The sequence below is a fragment of the Lissotriton vulgaris genome, unplaced genomic scaffold (assembly GCF_964263255.1).
Source record: "Lissotriton vulgaris unplaced genomic scaffold, aLisVul1.2 SCAFFOLD_1763, whole genome shotgun sequence".
Lineage (NCBI taxonomy): Eukaryota > Metazoa > Chordata > Amphibia > Caudata > Salamandridae > Lissotriton > Lissotriton vulgaris.
The window spans coordinates 470,224-486,770 of NW_028248454.1; the positions used below are offsets into that span (position 1 = coordinate 470,224).

The 16,547-nt window shown below is 45.0% G+C and overlaps 1 long non-coding RNA gene across 1 annotated transcript in view; it reads right to left on the bottom strand.

The window, feature by feature from the left end:
• Positions 1-16,547, bottom strand: part of LOC147664120 (uncharacterized) — a 72,450-nt gene that overhangs the window by 17,620 nt on the left and 38,283 nt on the right. The window contains exon 2 of the long non-coding RNA XR_015305179.1: positions 4,051-4,157. This is a non-coding gene — a long non-coding RNA (uncharacterized LOC147664120). The remainder of the gene's footprint in view (positions 1-4,050; positions 4,158-16,547) is intronic.

Here is a 16,547-nt window from a genome sequence, read left to right on the forward strand (position 1 = left end):
CCTAAACTCCTGCCACCATACCCCCATGTTCAACGGGTCCATCTGAAGCAAATCTCAAGCGATTCCCAACCATGCAACTACAACTATGAAGTAGTAGAAGACCCTCAATACAGGATGGATGTTGTTTGAATGGCCCAAAATGATTATCCAAGGGTTACCAAAAACATTACATTAGTCAGAATGCCAGGATAATTTAACACTTGATACTAGTGGTTTCTAATATGTGGGTAGGAGACAAAAATATTTGTTGTATTGGCCGCTCGATCAAAATAGCAGAAACATTCAGAAACAGGCCTGAGCACCCATTTGAGTAGCCGGAAGGGGTATTATTAGATATAATTTTGGGGCCTCATTTATGAGGCTGTGCGTCACTTTTACGCCGCCGGTCCGTCACTTTTAGTGACGCACCAGTGGTGTAAAAAATGTGACTTGTTGCGCCATATTTACAAAGTGACGCATCTAGGTAGATGCGTCACTTTGTAAACCTCTGCGCCACATTATACCTGCGCCAGGTATAATGTATGCAAGGGGGGAGTTTTGACATAAGAAAGGGTCATAGAAGTGACGCAGTGAAATCTATAAGATTTGACTGCGTCACTTCTAGGACACAAATGCGTCAATTTCTTACGCCTGCCTCACAGCAGGTCTAAGACTGATGGAGGCCCTTTCGCATGGGTCTTGCCCCATGTGAAAGGACACACTGCTGGAGTTGCGTAACTTTTTTGACACACTCCAGCAATGCGTCACTTTTGCGCCATACAGATACATCAGAAATACTGACGTATCAGTAACTCCTTGTGCCATGATGCGTCATACTGTAAATTTGACGCATCATTGGTGTCGCAAGGAGGGACGCATCGCTGTTTTCACGCAGCGATGCGTCACTTTTCATAAATGAGGCCCTAGGAGTCTAAAGTGATGAGCATGAAGATAGAACATATTAAGCAATGTCTGTAACAGCACAATACTATGTTAAATATCATTAAATGAGACACCCCCATGTAAGTGCTGCGAACACTTGTCGGCAAGGCTTTCAATGTAATCCCGCCTATCGGGATTTCATATTTCATATGTTTTGCATATGACTCCATTGACATGAGCTTTAATGAAAACATTTTAAAAATCACTCTGCACCAAATTGCAGTCATAAGATGACAGCGAGAAATTCCTGGGTTACAAATGCCTAAATAAATTTAGTTTCAGCATTGAGTGCTGCCTCCACAGGTCTTCAAGTGAGATCAGAATTCCATGTTGAAAGATTGACCAAGAGTTTCCAGCCATAGGTCCCACCAACAGGATATGTTGGGTGGGTTCAGTTATGTTTGCTGACCACATCCCATACTGTGATGACTTGGCAGTCCCCGGAAGTACAGGGCTGATACTGTACACTGCTGGAGCTGCTTCAAATTGTGCATTATTTGTGGGGGATATTACCATCCGGAAAGCCCCTCCACCCAGGATCATTAGCAACTTCTAGTGAAGTTTTTTTTAATGAAAAACAACTGAGCGTCATTTTTTTATCAGATGAGAATCCTTGCATCAGGTGTGCAGATAGGCTAAACAATATTTGCAGCACTGATGAAACTGCTCAGCCTGAACACTATTGTGTCCGTGATATTATTTACTGCTGAGGCAAAACATACTCAACTGGGGATAGACTCTTGAGTATTTGAATATTTCAACAGGAGCCCCTTGTGAAAGTTGTTTTAAATCCAGGTCTTTGGAAAATGTTGTATTTGAAGAGCACCATTTTTCAACTTTACCCCCCAAACTTTTGAAGTGGGACCCTTGCGATTCAATCAGATCGTGCCCTACCAGTGCTGGGTCTTGGACCAAAGAATTGGGGAGGGCTTGATAGTGGAAACTGGATAGTAATTATTCTTATCTTGTTGGCCGCAAAACACAAAATTGCAGTACACTGGGAAAACACAGACGTCTCGCCTTGGCCACATAGGTTGAGGGCATTAATGGAAATTATATCATATGGTCTGATGTGTGAATACAGGGAATTTGAACATACATGGAAACCACTTTTTACAGGACAAGTCACCCAACCTGGAATATCTACGGACACTGAGGAGTCTGAGTTTAAATTAGACACCAGGGGGTCTTTTTCGATGGTGGGCGAACAAAGTCCGCCCGCCATCGCAACGGGAGATGGGACCACCCGCTATGTGTGCGGCGGTCCCGCATGCACAATTAGGATGCACCCGTCACACTGGCGGGTGTATCCCGCATTTTTTGCCTTGTGGCGGGCGGTGCTGTCAGCAGCACCTGCTGCAATGCAAAAAAGACATCTGTGCATTTGCACCTGCGTGCATGCAAATGCAGGGGGGTATAATAGGTACCCCCTTGTGCCCCCACCCCCAACATCCTGGGGGCCCGCAACGGGCCCCCAACTGCAAAATCCATATGCCTTTCCGTGGCAGCAATGCCACCACGGAAAGGCTGGTTCCCGCAACCATTGTTATATGGATGGCGGTGTCTATCAGACACCGCCACCATATTCAACCCTTTTCTACCCGGTCGACTCGCCGACTGGGCGGAAAAGTGGCGGACGGTCTTCCCGTCTGTTGCGGTACCCCCGTCATCATAATATGGCAGGGGTAAGTGGGAGGCGGACGGGAGATTATGTCGGGCGGATCGCCACCGCCATGCGGGCGGGGGCGATGCCTCGACACCGTAATAGACCCCCCAGATAAGGACAAACAAGGGCACACCTGAGACTAACTATAGAAAATAAGTAAGTCAATCTTGGCAGTGAACATAAAATACAAACTAATGTTCATACCTATTGTATTCTTTTGGAGAGCAAGCAGACTTCATAAAGGAGCGGGGAGAAATGGAAATAGGGGTAAACGTTATACACCGTTATGGAATTTGTAATCTTTAACTGGAAATGAAGGAAAATAAATAAAATGTTATAAAAAAACAAATATATTGTAGGAAAACCCGTGTGCACAAAACCACAAGTGGTAGAGGTAGGCTCGCTTGCTTCAGTTGATTGCTCAGACCCGTGCGGGACAGGTCGTTACGCCACTCCACTTAAAGTCGCTAGCCACTACTGATTTTATGGTAAACGATGTTAGTATCCTCATAACATTTACCACTGCTTATACAAGTCACAAAAACTTTGGGACAGATTTACAAGCCCCTTGTGCTGCCAGTATGTCACTTATTGTGGCACACTGGCAGCGCATTACACTGCCCCATATTTACAAAGACAGGAAAAACCACCCTGCATGGCTTTTCCAGTCATTGTAAATACGGCCCCTTTACACGCAGCACTTAACATGAAAGGGGCATTCCATGGGTGTTGCCGTGGGTGTTCCCATGCAACACTCATGGAACAAGACACATTTCCAGATTAGGGAGGATTCATAAACCTGGAAATGCGTCAGTATGCTAGGCCACCCTTGGGGTTGCGTAGCAAGGTGCAACGAGGAGAAATGTTTTCATTTCTACTTGTTTTCTTCCTCTTTCAATGTGTGCTGTATTCTAGAGTACACATTGAAAGAGGAAAAGGCCTGTAGGGATTGTTTTTGTGCAGGAAGGTGTCCCTTCCTAGACAAAAACAATCTCCCCATGACGCAGGCATCCTGCATCAGGGTGCAAGGGTGCCTGCACTGGCGCATGGCAACTGTTTGTGCGCCAGCACTGGGGAGAGCACGGGAATACAACATATCCTTGTAAATATGTTGCATTCCTGTGCTCTGAAAGTGAAGCAGTGTGGTGCAGCCAAAGGGCTTGCGGTGCAACGCTGCGGCACCTTCTTGTAAATCTTAGTTTCAATATTCTCAGTCTTGCATTGTTCACGTAAGTGAACATATGTTGTTAAGGAAAGTCATGATAAGGAAAGTCATGATTTAATTTAGATGAGTAAATCATCCAATCAAATCATCAGTTTGCATTCCAAAATATTAGTGCAACGTAGGCAGCGTCAGGCAAAGTGCTATGTCGCACTCTTTGAGAGTAAGTGTAAAATACGACAAGCTCGCAAACATACACTTACAGAACATTCCCCCTTGTAAGGATACCAGTAACACTTACACATGTTCATTCAGAATGGATCCATTGACCCAGGTCCAGCGCCCTCCAGCGGGTGTCTTGAAAAGTCCAATCCAAGCCTGGTTGGTCACTTTAGATGTGAGATAATCCTGCACGTAGTAAACACAAATATGTCTTTGGTTTACTAATATTTCCCTTTAATTCAAATAATACCAAGCAGCAATGTTTATCATATGTGGCACATTCATGCTCATACACTACATGACTAATGTAAGCAAACATTGCAAGAGTTGAGATGTGCCCCCTCCCAACCTCCCCCCCTCCTTCTCGGTGCATAGCTGGAGCCCACACATGCTCGGTTGACAATACTTCAAGAAGTATACCAACTTATTTTGTCACCTTCTGATATCCAAATCATTCCCGTTTATTTAAATTATACATTCAATTCATCTTAACAAATGCAATGCCTCACTGCATGTTGGAAAGGGCCCGTCATTAAGGGGCACTTAATTGCAATCAGATATTCATCCCTGAACTGAGGCCTATGGTAGTAACTCGTCATGAGTGTATCACATCTATATGCTGCACGAGGTGACCTACATTGGAGTAAACAAGGAAGCTCGATAACAGTGGGGTTCCCTCTCCCCCAACATAGTGGTCGATCTGCCCTATATAGATGCTGGGTGTCCTTAAGTTTGGCTACCACAGTGACTACTCTGTCTCCACCAGAGCCAAACTTCTCTGACGACCCAGCCCAGAGAATTGGCTATATGTCTAGCTACCCAATTAGGCATATGTGCCCACATGCATCAAACAGAATTGCATTTGCAAACGGTGCGAATCGCAGAATTCGGCCGTTTGCGAGTGCAAATCCTGTTTTTCAGATGCATCATTCAAAATGGTATTTTTCTCAATCTGCAAATTCACAAATGCGTTTGCGATTCCTTACAGTCTCGCAATTTTAAGGAATCGCAAACAAAACTCAAAAAAGTGTATGCATCAAAATTCGCACATTGCGTTTTTACAAAGGATTCGCATTTAGGAATCTCTAAATTTAGAAGTACTGGGAGCAGGCGGTAATTTTTTTTTTTTTGGAGGAAACATGTGAAATCAATTATTTGGGTACTTAAGGGGTTGTTCATGAGCAGCACACCTCTTTGAGGATGGCAGCAGTCATTTTTCTTGCCCGTCGCTGGAGGTTGAGAGCAGCAGGAAGGAGAAGGAGGATGCTTAGTGAAAGGATATTTAGATTGCGCATCACTTTGTTTGGACAGACACAGGCAGAAATATATGACAAATATAGGTTGAATGGTGACTCCATAATAGATCTCATTGCGGAATTAGACCCAATATTACGCAGAGAAACACGTAGGACCCAAGCCATACCTACCCATGTGCAGGTCTTATGTTGTCTACACCTGTTAGCCTCAGGTTCCTTCCAGGGAGTAATAGCAATTGCTGGGGGGGATTCACAGAGTGCACTTTCAAGATTTTTCAAAGAATTCCTTAATGCAATGCTGACAAGGATACAGCATCACATCTATTTCCCTAGAAATCAACAAGAGTTGTTGGAAACCAAGTTGAACTTCTACAACATGGCTAATTTCCCACATGTCATTGGTTGCATAGATGGAACCCATATTCCCATTTGTCCTCCATCTACCAATGAGTATATTTTTCGCAACAGAAAAAACTACCACTCTTTAAACATCCAAGTAATTTGCAATTCCAAAACAATAATCACTGACCTAGTTGCAAGTTTTCCTGGGAGTGCCCATGACTCATATATATTCAAACATAGTGCAATCCACGGGCGACTGTTGTCTGGTGAATTCGGAGATGGATATTTGCTAGGTAAGTCATGCCTTACTACTCAAATTACATTCCTCTTACTGTTACATGAAGACTTAACTGCCATTCCAATATTTTCAACTCTCATAGGAGACAGTGCATATGGTGTGAGAACATATATACTAACACCATACCTGAATCCATCAACCCAGAAGCAGCAGAACTACAACCATGCCCATATTTCAACTAGAAATGTAGTGGAGCGGACCTTTGGGGTCATGAAGTCTAGGTTCAGGATACTTCACAAAACTGGGGGAGCATTGCAATATCGTCCAGATGTATGCTGCAAAATTGTAGCGACATGTGCCATCCTGCACAACATTGCCACACGTAGAGGCTTGGAATTGGATGTAGATGACATTCTACCAAATAATGACAACCAGCCTCAACAACCTCATGCAAGAATGCGTGGACCTGATGCTGCTGAAGGAAGGCGAAGACGAGCAGAAATCACAGAGCATTATTTTTAAAAAAAGGTAAGAAACCAGATAATGTCTATGTGTTCAGAATGATTTTAATTGTAAAAGAAAATAGCAATAATGACAAACCAATGTAACATGAATGCAAAAGAAGTTGTAAATTAAAGAACATGTAGCTTTCAATTTTCAGCTGCTTGAACCCACTATTGCCAAGTTATGATGCATTCATTATTTTTTACATTTATTTTCGTCCTCTCACACCTAAAGCCTTGCTTTTAGTACTCTTCAAAGATGTAGATGTAGATGTGTGGCCCTGCAGTGTGACATGTCTGGTACTACGTCGGCCAACCACTGTTTCAGTTTTTGATGCAGTACTTGCTTCTGCACCATCATTAGCATTGCACCCATGTGTTGATGGAAACACAGTCACGTTTTCCAGCATCACCTCCTTGGAATTAGTTTTGCCAGCCATTTTTACTGACAGGGCCTTGCAGCATTTCTTTAAGTCCTTTTGCATACACATTGCTGTTGTAATAAGTGTGCTGTTTGTGTTGCATAAGCGATGGATTGCTCTGGTGTAAGTGTGTATGCTAGAGTACATTCTCAGGTGCCTATTGGCATTCGCAATGTTCTGTGCCTCTATGGCATCAGACATTCTCTCCATGGCTGTTGCCATGCGCTCAAATTTTGAACTATTGGCCAAATGTGCATTTTCAAACACAGAAATCATTCTGACAAGGCTGTCACTCATGGTGCTAATGTTGCTTTTGATGTGGCTCAGTTGGCCCTTCATAACCCTGATGTCTTTGCCTTGCAGCCTTTGTACTTTGAGGAGCTTTTTCTCCACCACACTGGCCTGGCTCTCATCTTGTGTGGACATTGCCTGGTGATCAGGACGTGATCTTCTCCTGTAAAATTGTTTGAGTCTACTGCGTTGATTTACAATTTTCGTTACATTACTTCCAACTGCTTCTTGCAAATTGCCCTGTGTATTGATATGTTCATCACTATCAGACTCTTCCAGTTGCAGTATCCTTTTACTTTTTTTCTTTTGACATACTGTTGGTGAAGAAACATTTTGACTATGGACTGGCATGTCCTCTATGTCTGTATTGACATTGTTTTCCAAATCTGTGATTTCCATCTCTTTATGAAAATCTACGAATTAAAAAAAATGTATGGTTAACATTATTATTGTTATGTCATTTACCTTCTAACTCAAATAAATTGCTTTTCTTGAATAAAAGAAGCGTGTTCTTCATGTAGCAATTCGTCTACTCTTCTGTCCTCTGACTTCGTAAGTCATTTGTGAATATTTACTTCAAACAAATGTTAAGATTAGAATTCATACGAACTACATCTCCCACAATGCACTGATGCAATGCAGACTCCCATTTATTCCTATGACTCTTTTTGTGTGTGTTTCAGAGTACATGCTGTAAATTAATTTTAAATTTAAGATTTTTTCTGGAGGCAAATGTCTGTGACATATGTTACGTCATAAAATTTACAGTTACACACTTACCTTGCGAAGTACCAGGCATTTCAGATGTATCTATGTTGGTCACTCCAACCACTGCTTCAGTAAGCAGGGTCCCCTCAACCATCTCCTCCAGTGGGGTGTTTGGTTTATCCTTTGGGGGTCCACCACCTGTCTTGTTTGCATATTTAATCCTGGATGCAATTTTGTCCTTAGCACGGCTGCGCAAGTCATACCAGCGTTTTTGTAAGTTTGTGATATCTCTGTGGGCGCCCACAGCATTCACTTTTGATTGAATGGCCAGCCACAGTTTCCTCTTCACTCCTTCTGGAACCTTCAAGGAATCCTTACCAAAAAGCTGGTCATGCCTCAGAGTGACCTCTTCAATTAATATTTCCAGTTCCTGGTCACTAAACTTTAATTTTCGTTTTCTTGCTTGCACGTCTTCAACGGCACTTTCCGCAGCCATCTCTCCGTCAAGGGCACACCAAACACACTCCTCCAGTAGCTGAAAGCAGAGCTCCAACTGCCAACAGCCACTCCTACAGTTTAAACTGAACTTCAGCTGTGTCTAATCTGTGTACTGGTTTCCTGGGTGTGTCCTCATTGGTATGCATGAAAATGCGAATTCGCATTTTGCGATTTCGCAATGTGCGAAGTCGCACCGGAAAAATAGCATTTTTCTTGCGATTCGGAGAAAAATGCGAATGTTACCGAATCGCAAAATAAATGCGAAAAAAATGATGCATACCATTATGCGATTCCTAATCTGCGTTTCGCTAATTTTCGCAAATTAGAGAACGCAAAAAATAACTTTGATGCATGTGGGCAATAGTGTTTTTTTTTTTTTACTATCCTTCACTGCCAGGTAAACTCTGGTGGTGAGGGGCAATAAAAAATAAATAAGCCCCCCCTTTCCACGGTAGATGACTCCTATGGTGAGGGGACATTATCTTTTTTATTTTCATAAAAGAAAGTCCTGTTTCGGAATTTTCTTTTTAAAAATAAAAACCAAAAAACAGTTTGTTACAGAGCCTTGCACCAAACTGTCAAAAGCATTGCCAGGAACTGCTGTGATGGCTGTTCATGTTAATATGCTTTCTAAAGATTGCAGACAGTACTTCCCTCAGGGCATTGGAGTAATTTACTCCGTCGCCCTGGTGGACCAACGGGCTTTCTGCCATTATATAAACCAGGCCTTATGGTCTTAATGAATTCCTGGCAAATGACCAGTTATTCAGTCAGGGCGACAGAAAAAATTACTCTGTTGCCCTGATTGGAGGACCGCCTGACAGATCCATAAATGACTGCCAAGTTGGCAGTCAATTCAAATGCATTGTAATGAACTGTTGTCAGGCCATTCCTGTCAAGGCATTTCGCGTTTGGTGCTGGGATCCTTCAGCGTGATAGAGGCCTCCCCCAAAAAGTTTTTTATTTAATTTTCAAAAAGAAAATTCCAAAACGCGATTTTCATTTTGAAAATAAAAAAGACAACTCCCCCCTCCCCATAGTAGCGAGGGAAGCATTACCTTGGTGGTGTAGATACTCCGTACTCATGTATATATGTTGTGTCATTTACATTTTTCTCTAATCCACTGAAGCACAAATCAATGGGGGCAATGTGTCAGTCTACATCAGCCATTGGCTGATTACACTATCATTTACAGCATGTTACTCTTCCACCATGCGCAAATCCACACACAAAGTAGTTCACTTCAGTGCCCGGGAGTATATGGTAATGTGTATTGTTTTAGACCTAAACACATTTTTGCTTTTAGGCAATGTTTTTTAGTTTTTAGATTGATGAACATCTGATAGCTTCCCGAAATATAACATTTTTCAAAAAACCATGACAAAACAAAAGAAGAATTCAGTGGCGGCTGGTAGGGAATGGTGGGAGGGCAGGGGGAAGGTAGAGGATGAGGGGCTTTGGAAAGAAAAAAAAAACTAAAAGAAAACTTACCTGGGGTCGCCTTTGCCAGCCACCGTCCCTCCTTGGAACCTTGAATAACAGAGCCTCCCAGAATCCTCTGACCAATCGCAATGCTGTCTTCCAGCAGCATTGTGAGTGGTCTGAGCGCCGGGGTTTGGCGCTCAGACAGGGGCTTGGAGGCTGTGCATTTTCTCCACCAAGGCTGTATAATACAGCCTGTGGAGAACATGCACAGTGTGCATGATGGTTTGGCCGGCCCAAGACGAATGGCCACACCATCATGTACACTTAAGGTGCAACCACCACTTCTCCTTTGGCCTCGACGCAGGGGAGGCCAGACCCGTCCCACTCAAACAACCTGGCTAGCTGCAGTACCACTGCAATAAAAAAAATAGAATGAAAATAAGGTTTAATTATTATCATTCTATTTTTCGTTTGCACTGTTGTAAATTAGTGGGGCGACGCTCCTACACCTTAGCGGAGGAGCCACCTGTGGAAGAATTGCCAAAAGACTGGTGGACCATGCCACACCTATTGGGTTTGCCCAGGCTTGTTTCATTGGTTATACTCAAATAGGATAGTTCAGTATTTCACTTACATGATGAAAAACATCCCTTTCAAGTTAACTACACCAAAATAAACATGTAATATACAACATGTGTAATGGGTAAGAGTTAATATTATTTACACACATACATGCGGAGACCTTTGTCTCTCCTATCTTTCTATAAGCAGATCTCCCCGGTGATTGCTGAAATCGCTGCACACATACACCTACGTTTCTGTAGTAAATGTAGGGGGGATGTGGCAGTGACTGTAAAATGGGGAATGTTTATCCCAAAATTGGTGGGGATTTGTGGGTAACGAGGTTTTAAGGGAGGGTTAAGGAGGTGTTTAGGAAGGGACAAACACCCACCCAAAAAAGAGTAACACTATTGCTATTCACATACTGCACTTCTAAAGTTACTACAGCAAAAAAAGTCCCAAACCAAACGTAGCTGTACTCAAGTTCCGACCAGAAGTAGGTTCAGCACCACACATAGACAACCAATAGAATTGTAAAACCCTTCCATTGAAAATAATAAAGGCAGGGACTCAATATTAAACCCCTTAGGAAATGATGTTAAAAGAAATTAGCTTAGTTCGACTTAAAAAAAAAATATACAAGCTGTATAATTAAAAAATATTTAAGTGCATATTTTAAATAAACTTTTTTATTTATTTAAGAAATTTAAATCATGGAAGTTTGTAAGTATGTCTCTTCCACAGGAGAAGTGCATAGAGATGTTCCAGTATTCATTGCAGAAGGTTTACCTACCCGGATACATACTTGATAGCAGGACAAAGATGATTAATGGTTCAAGGTTAAGTGTACTTTTCCTCCATCTATTGTGGAATAGAGTGTCGTAGAGTGGAGAATATTATTGTAGAGTGGAGTGTTGTTGAGTGCAGTAGAGTGGAATATTGTGGAGTAGCATAGAGTGGAGTGTCATAGTGTGGATTGGTGTAGGATGGAGCAGAATGGCATAGAGTGAAGCACAGTGGGGTACCGTGGATTACAATATGATGGAGTGGGTAAGAGTGGAGTGACACAGAGTGGAATTGAGTATAGTGGCATAGAGTAGGGTAGATGTTGGGTAGTTTGTTATTGTGTGGAGGAGTGTAGAGTGGAGTGGTATAGAGTGGAGTGGGGTGGAGTGGACTGGCATAGAGCGGAGTAAATTGTTGAAGAATGGAGTGGCATAGAGTGGAGTAAAGTGGCGTGGAGTGTCGGTGAGTAGAGTAGAGTGGTGTACAGTGGAGTAGAGTGGAGTGGGATAGAGTGGAGTATCAAAGCATGTTGTAGAGAGTTGTAGAGTGAAGTGGCATGGAGTACAGTGTTTTAGAGTGGAGTAGAGTGTTGTAGAGTGGAGTGGCATAGAGTCGATTGGATTAGAGTAGAATGTCGTGGAGTCAAGTGAAGTGTTCTAGAGTGGAGTAGAGTGGTTTGGTATAGAGTGGAGAGGGCTAGAGTGGAGTAAAGTGGATTGGCATAGTGGAGTGCTGTACAGTGGACTGGACTGTCATAGAGTGGAATGGTATGGAGTGGGGCACAGTGGAGTAGAGTGTCACAAAAGCAGAGTGACAGAGACTGGAGTAGAGGTGCATGGAGTGGAGTAGAATGGAGTCAAGTGCTGTTCCATATACCAACCAAGTCTAACATACCCAAACTTTAACAATTCTAAAGCTATAGGTAAAACTTTCATTTACAATGTTTCCACCACCTTCAACTTATTATAACAAGTGGACCTAGTTAAACACTCTTTTCAGCTCACTAACAAGATAACACTAACTATAACTCCTCACTCTACCATGCACGGTGTTGTGACAAATAATGTCATTTGAGAAGTTATGTTTTGTGATGAATATTATGATTTCACATGGTATAAGGGATGTGGCATGCAAGAATATAAACAGTGCATGTAAAAGGCATGAGTTATAGTTAATATAGTGGAGCGAGTAAGATGGCAAAACTGTGTTCAGAGGTTCGCGACAGTAATTTGAAGGTGGTGTGTTATAAATTTGAGTTATAATTACAACTTTTCAATTTTTAATGTTTGTGTATTTTAAGTTTGCTTTGTATAGAAAGAATACATATGGTATTTCTAACTATGGATTATCCTGAACCTCGTTTTTTCATTGTATGTTAATGGTTTTTGTTTTTAATAAAAATGTGTTTAAAATCACATTGTGTTGTGTCACTAATTGGAGTGTCGGAAAGTGGAGTGTAGTACAGTTCATTGGAGAGTATCGTAGAATCTAGTGTAATAGAGTGGATTATTATAGAATGGAGTCCAGTAAAGTGGAGTGATGTGGCGTACAGTGAAGTGAGGTGTTATACAGTGGAGTGGCATGGTGTTTTGTATAGTGGAGTGGAGTGGGGTACAATGGCGTGTCGTCAGGTAGAGTGTCATAGAGTGGCATAGTAGATTGCCATACAGTGTTATAGAGTATAATGGCACTGAGTGGCTTAGAGTGGAGTGGCATACAGAGGAGTAGAGTGGAGTACTGTGTCAGAGTAGAGTAGAGTAATGTGAGTTATAGTGGCATACAAACAGTTGCATACAGTGCTGTATAGTGGTCTAGAGTACTGTAGAGCAGAGTGTAGTAGAATATTGTAAAGTGGTATTTATTCAGTACAGCAAAGGGTTGTACAGTATAATAAAGGGGTATAGACAGGAGTAAAGTGTTGGAGAGTGGCCTACAGTGTAGTAAAGTGAGTTGCATAGAGTACAGTAGTGTGTGAAACAGTGGAGCTGCTTGGAGTGGATTGTTGTATAGTAGCGTCAAGCGAGGTAAAGTCTCAACAGTGGAGTAGATTTCATCTGAGTGGTGTAATTTACTGTGGGGTAAAGAACAATACGGTGTATTGGTGTGTCGTAGAGTGGCATGCAGTTGGGTGTAATGGCATAGTGTAGGTCGTAACTGTTATAAATTTGAGTGTGATGGAGTGGAGTATAGTAGAGTGGAGTGCTGTGTCATATAGAAAAGTGTTGTATAGTGGAATAGAGTGTTGTACATTGGAGTGTACAGGCATAGAGTGGCGTACAGAGTTGGACTGTGGAGTGGCTAGAAAGAGTGAAGCATAATGTCGTAAAGTGCCATGAAGTGTGGAAAACCTTTATAGAGTGGAGTTATATATAGAGTGGAAGAGAGTGTCATACAATAGGGCGGCATAGAGTGGAGTGGTGTACACGGTAGTGGCATAAAGTGGATTACCATAAATTGGGTTAGCAAAGAGTGAAATAGCGCACAGTAGAATACTATACAGTGTAGTGTAGAAGAGTGGAGTGGCATAGAATGGAATTGCATAGAGTGGAGTGGTGTACAGTAGAATGGCGTAGAGTGGAGTAAGGCTCAGTGGATTGACATAGAATGGGATGGCATAAAGTGTAATAGCGTATAGTATAGTAGCGTACAGTGCAGTGGCGTACAGTGAAGTGGTGTAGACTGGAATCAATCAATCAATCAATCAAGGAATTTATATAGCGCACTACTCACCTGCTAGGGTCTCAAGGTGCTGGGGGGGGGGGGGGGAGAAAATGATACAGCTCGATGAGCCAGGTCTTGAGCTGTTTCCTGAAGGAGAGATGGTCCTGGGTCAGTCGTAGGTGGGTGGGGAGGGAGTTCCATGTCTTGGCTGCCAGGTAGGAGAAGGATCTTCCTCCGGCGGTGGTTCTGCGAATGCGTGGGGCGGTGGCGAGGGCGAGGCAGGCGGAGCGGGGCTGGCGGGTTGGCGTGTAGAACTTGAGGCAGTTGCTGAGGTATAGGGGTCCCATGTCATGGAGAGCCTTGTGTGCATGGGTGAGGAGTCTGAATGTGATCCTCTTGCTGACGGGGAGCCAGTGCAGGTCTCTCATCTGGGCCGAGATGTGGCTGTCGCGGGGGGTGTCCAGTACGAGTCGTGCATAGGCGTTCTGTATGCGCTGCAGTCTTTTCTGTAGTTTGGCTGTAGTTCCAGCGTAGAGACTGTCTTCCTGGTGTTGGTGGGGATCCACCGGAAGATCTTTCGGAGCATGCTCAGGGTGTTAAAGCAGGATTATGATATGGCGTTGACTTGCTTGGTCATTGGAGGGAGGAGTCCAGGATGAAGCCCAGGTTGCGTGCATGATCCGTTGACTTGGGGGCGGTGCCCAGGGCAGGGGGCCACCAGGAGTCATCCCAGGCGGAGGGGGGTGTTCCCAGGATGAGCACTTCCATTTTTTCTGAGTTCAGTTTCAGCCGGCTGAGCTTCATCCATTCCGCGACGTCTTTCATTCCTTCCTGGAGGCTGGCCCTGGCGGTGGCGGGGTCGTTGGTGAGGGAAAGGATCAGCTGGGTGTCGTCAACGTAGGAGATGATGTTAAGGTTGTGTTGGCGTGCGATGGCAGCAAGGGGGCTCATGTAGATGTTAATGAGGTTGGGGCTGAGCGAGGATCCTTGAGGGACGCCACAGATGATCTCGGTGGCCGCGGACCAGAACGGGGCGAGGCAGACCTTCTGGGTTCTACCGGCGAGGAACAAGATGATCCATTCCAGGGCCATTCCTTGGATTCCAATGTTACAGAGGCGCTGTATCAGGGTGCGGTGGCAAACGGTGTCGAAGGCTGCTGAGAGGTCGAGGAGGATGAGGGCCGCTGTTTACCTGTTGTCGAGCAGGGACCTGATGTCGTTGGTGGCTGCGATGAGGGCAGTCTTGGTGCTGTGGGATACGTTACTCTCGAGGAAGGCGGAGAGTTGTTTGTTGACGGTCTTCTCGATGACTTTGGCCGGAAACAGGAGGAGCGAGATGGGGTGGAAGTTCTTGAGGTCCGTGGGATCTGCGGTGGGTTTCTTCAGGAGGGCGGAGAGTTCGGCGTGTTTCCAGATCTCCGGGAAGGTGGCGGATGTGAAGGAGCTGTTAATGATGTCCCGGAGATGGGGTGCGATGTTAGAGTCGGCTTTGTTGAAGTTGTGGTGAGGGCAGGGGTCGGTACGGGAGCCAGAGTGGATGGTGTTTATCGTGCCGATGGTGTCTTTGGTGCTGACCGGGGTCCAGGTGTAGAGGGTGGTGGTGGGGGGTGTTGGATCGGAGGTAGGGTGCGTGGTCTGTGTGTCAAAGCTGTTGTGTATGTCGGCGATCTTGCGGTGAAAGAACGAGGCGAGTGAGTCACAGAGGTCCTGTGAGGGTATGATGTTGTTGCAGGCGCTGGGGTTGGAGAGCTCTTTAACGATGCTGAAGAGTTCCTTGCTGTTGTCGGAGTTGTTATCCAGTCGTTCTTTGAAAGTGGCCCTTTTGGTAGTGCGGATCAGCTGGTGGTGTTCTCGGGTAGCGTTCTTGAGGGCTGTCAAGTTTTCTGTTGTCTGGTCGTGGCGCCAGGCTTTCTCGAGGGTGCGGCAGGTTTTCTTGGAGGTTTTGAGGTCATTGGTGAACCATGAGGCTTTCTTACTGCCGGGTCTTCTGTGGGGGGTTTTTAGTGGTGCGAGGTCATCGGCGCAGTTGGTGAGCCACCGTGTGAGGTTGCGCGCTGCTTCGTTGGGGTCCGTGGTGGTGGTGGGAGGGTTCTGGCTGAGGGAGGTGGTGAGCTGGCCGGTGGTGATCTTGCTCCAGCTCCGGCGGGGAACCTGTTGCGGGTGGTGGTGGGCCGTGGTTTTCCTGAAGCTGAAGTGGACGCAGCTGTGATCCGTCCAATGTAGTCCAGTGGAGTGGCTGAAGGAGATGTGCTTGCTGGAGGAGAAGACGGGGTCAAGTGTGTGGCCTGCGTAGTGGGTAGGGGTGTTCACCAGCTGCTTGAGTCTGAGGTTGGCGAGGTTGTCCAGCAGGGCGGCGGTGTTGCTATTGTTGTTATTCTCCAAGTGGAAGTTGAGGTCTCCTAGGAGGATGTAGTCCGTGGAGGTCAGGGCGTGTGGGCTGACAAAGTCCGCGATGGTTTCTCTGAATTGTGTGCGTGGTCCTGGGGGTCTGTTGATGAGGGTGCCTCTGAGGGTGGTCTTGGGGTCGTTGTGTATCTGGAAGTGGAGGTGCTCAGCGGCGGTGAGGGTGTCGTCGGAGTTGGTCAAGATGCTGATGGTGTTTCTGTGGACGATGCCGATGCCTCCTCCGATTTGGTTGATGCGGTCCCTCCGGGTGATTTTGTAGATATCCGGCATGGCTATGGCGATGTCGGGGGCTGAGGAGGCGTTCATCCAGGTTTCTGTGAGGAAGGCGACGTCTGGAGATGTTACGCCGAGGAGGTTCCAGAGTTCGATGGCATGCTTGTGAACTGAGCGGGTATTGAGCAGGATGCACTTGAGGTGGTTGTTGCTGGTGCCTGGCTTGGCGGGTGCAATGCCGGTTCGGCGGCAGCTGAATTTTCAG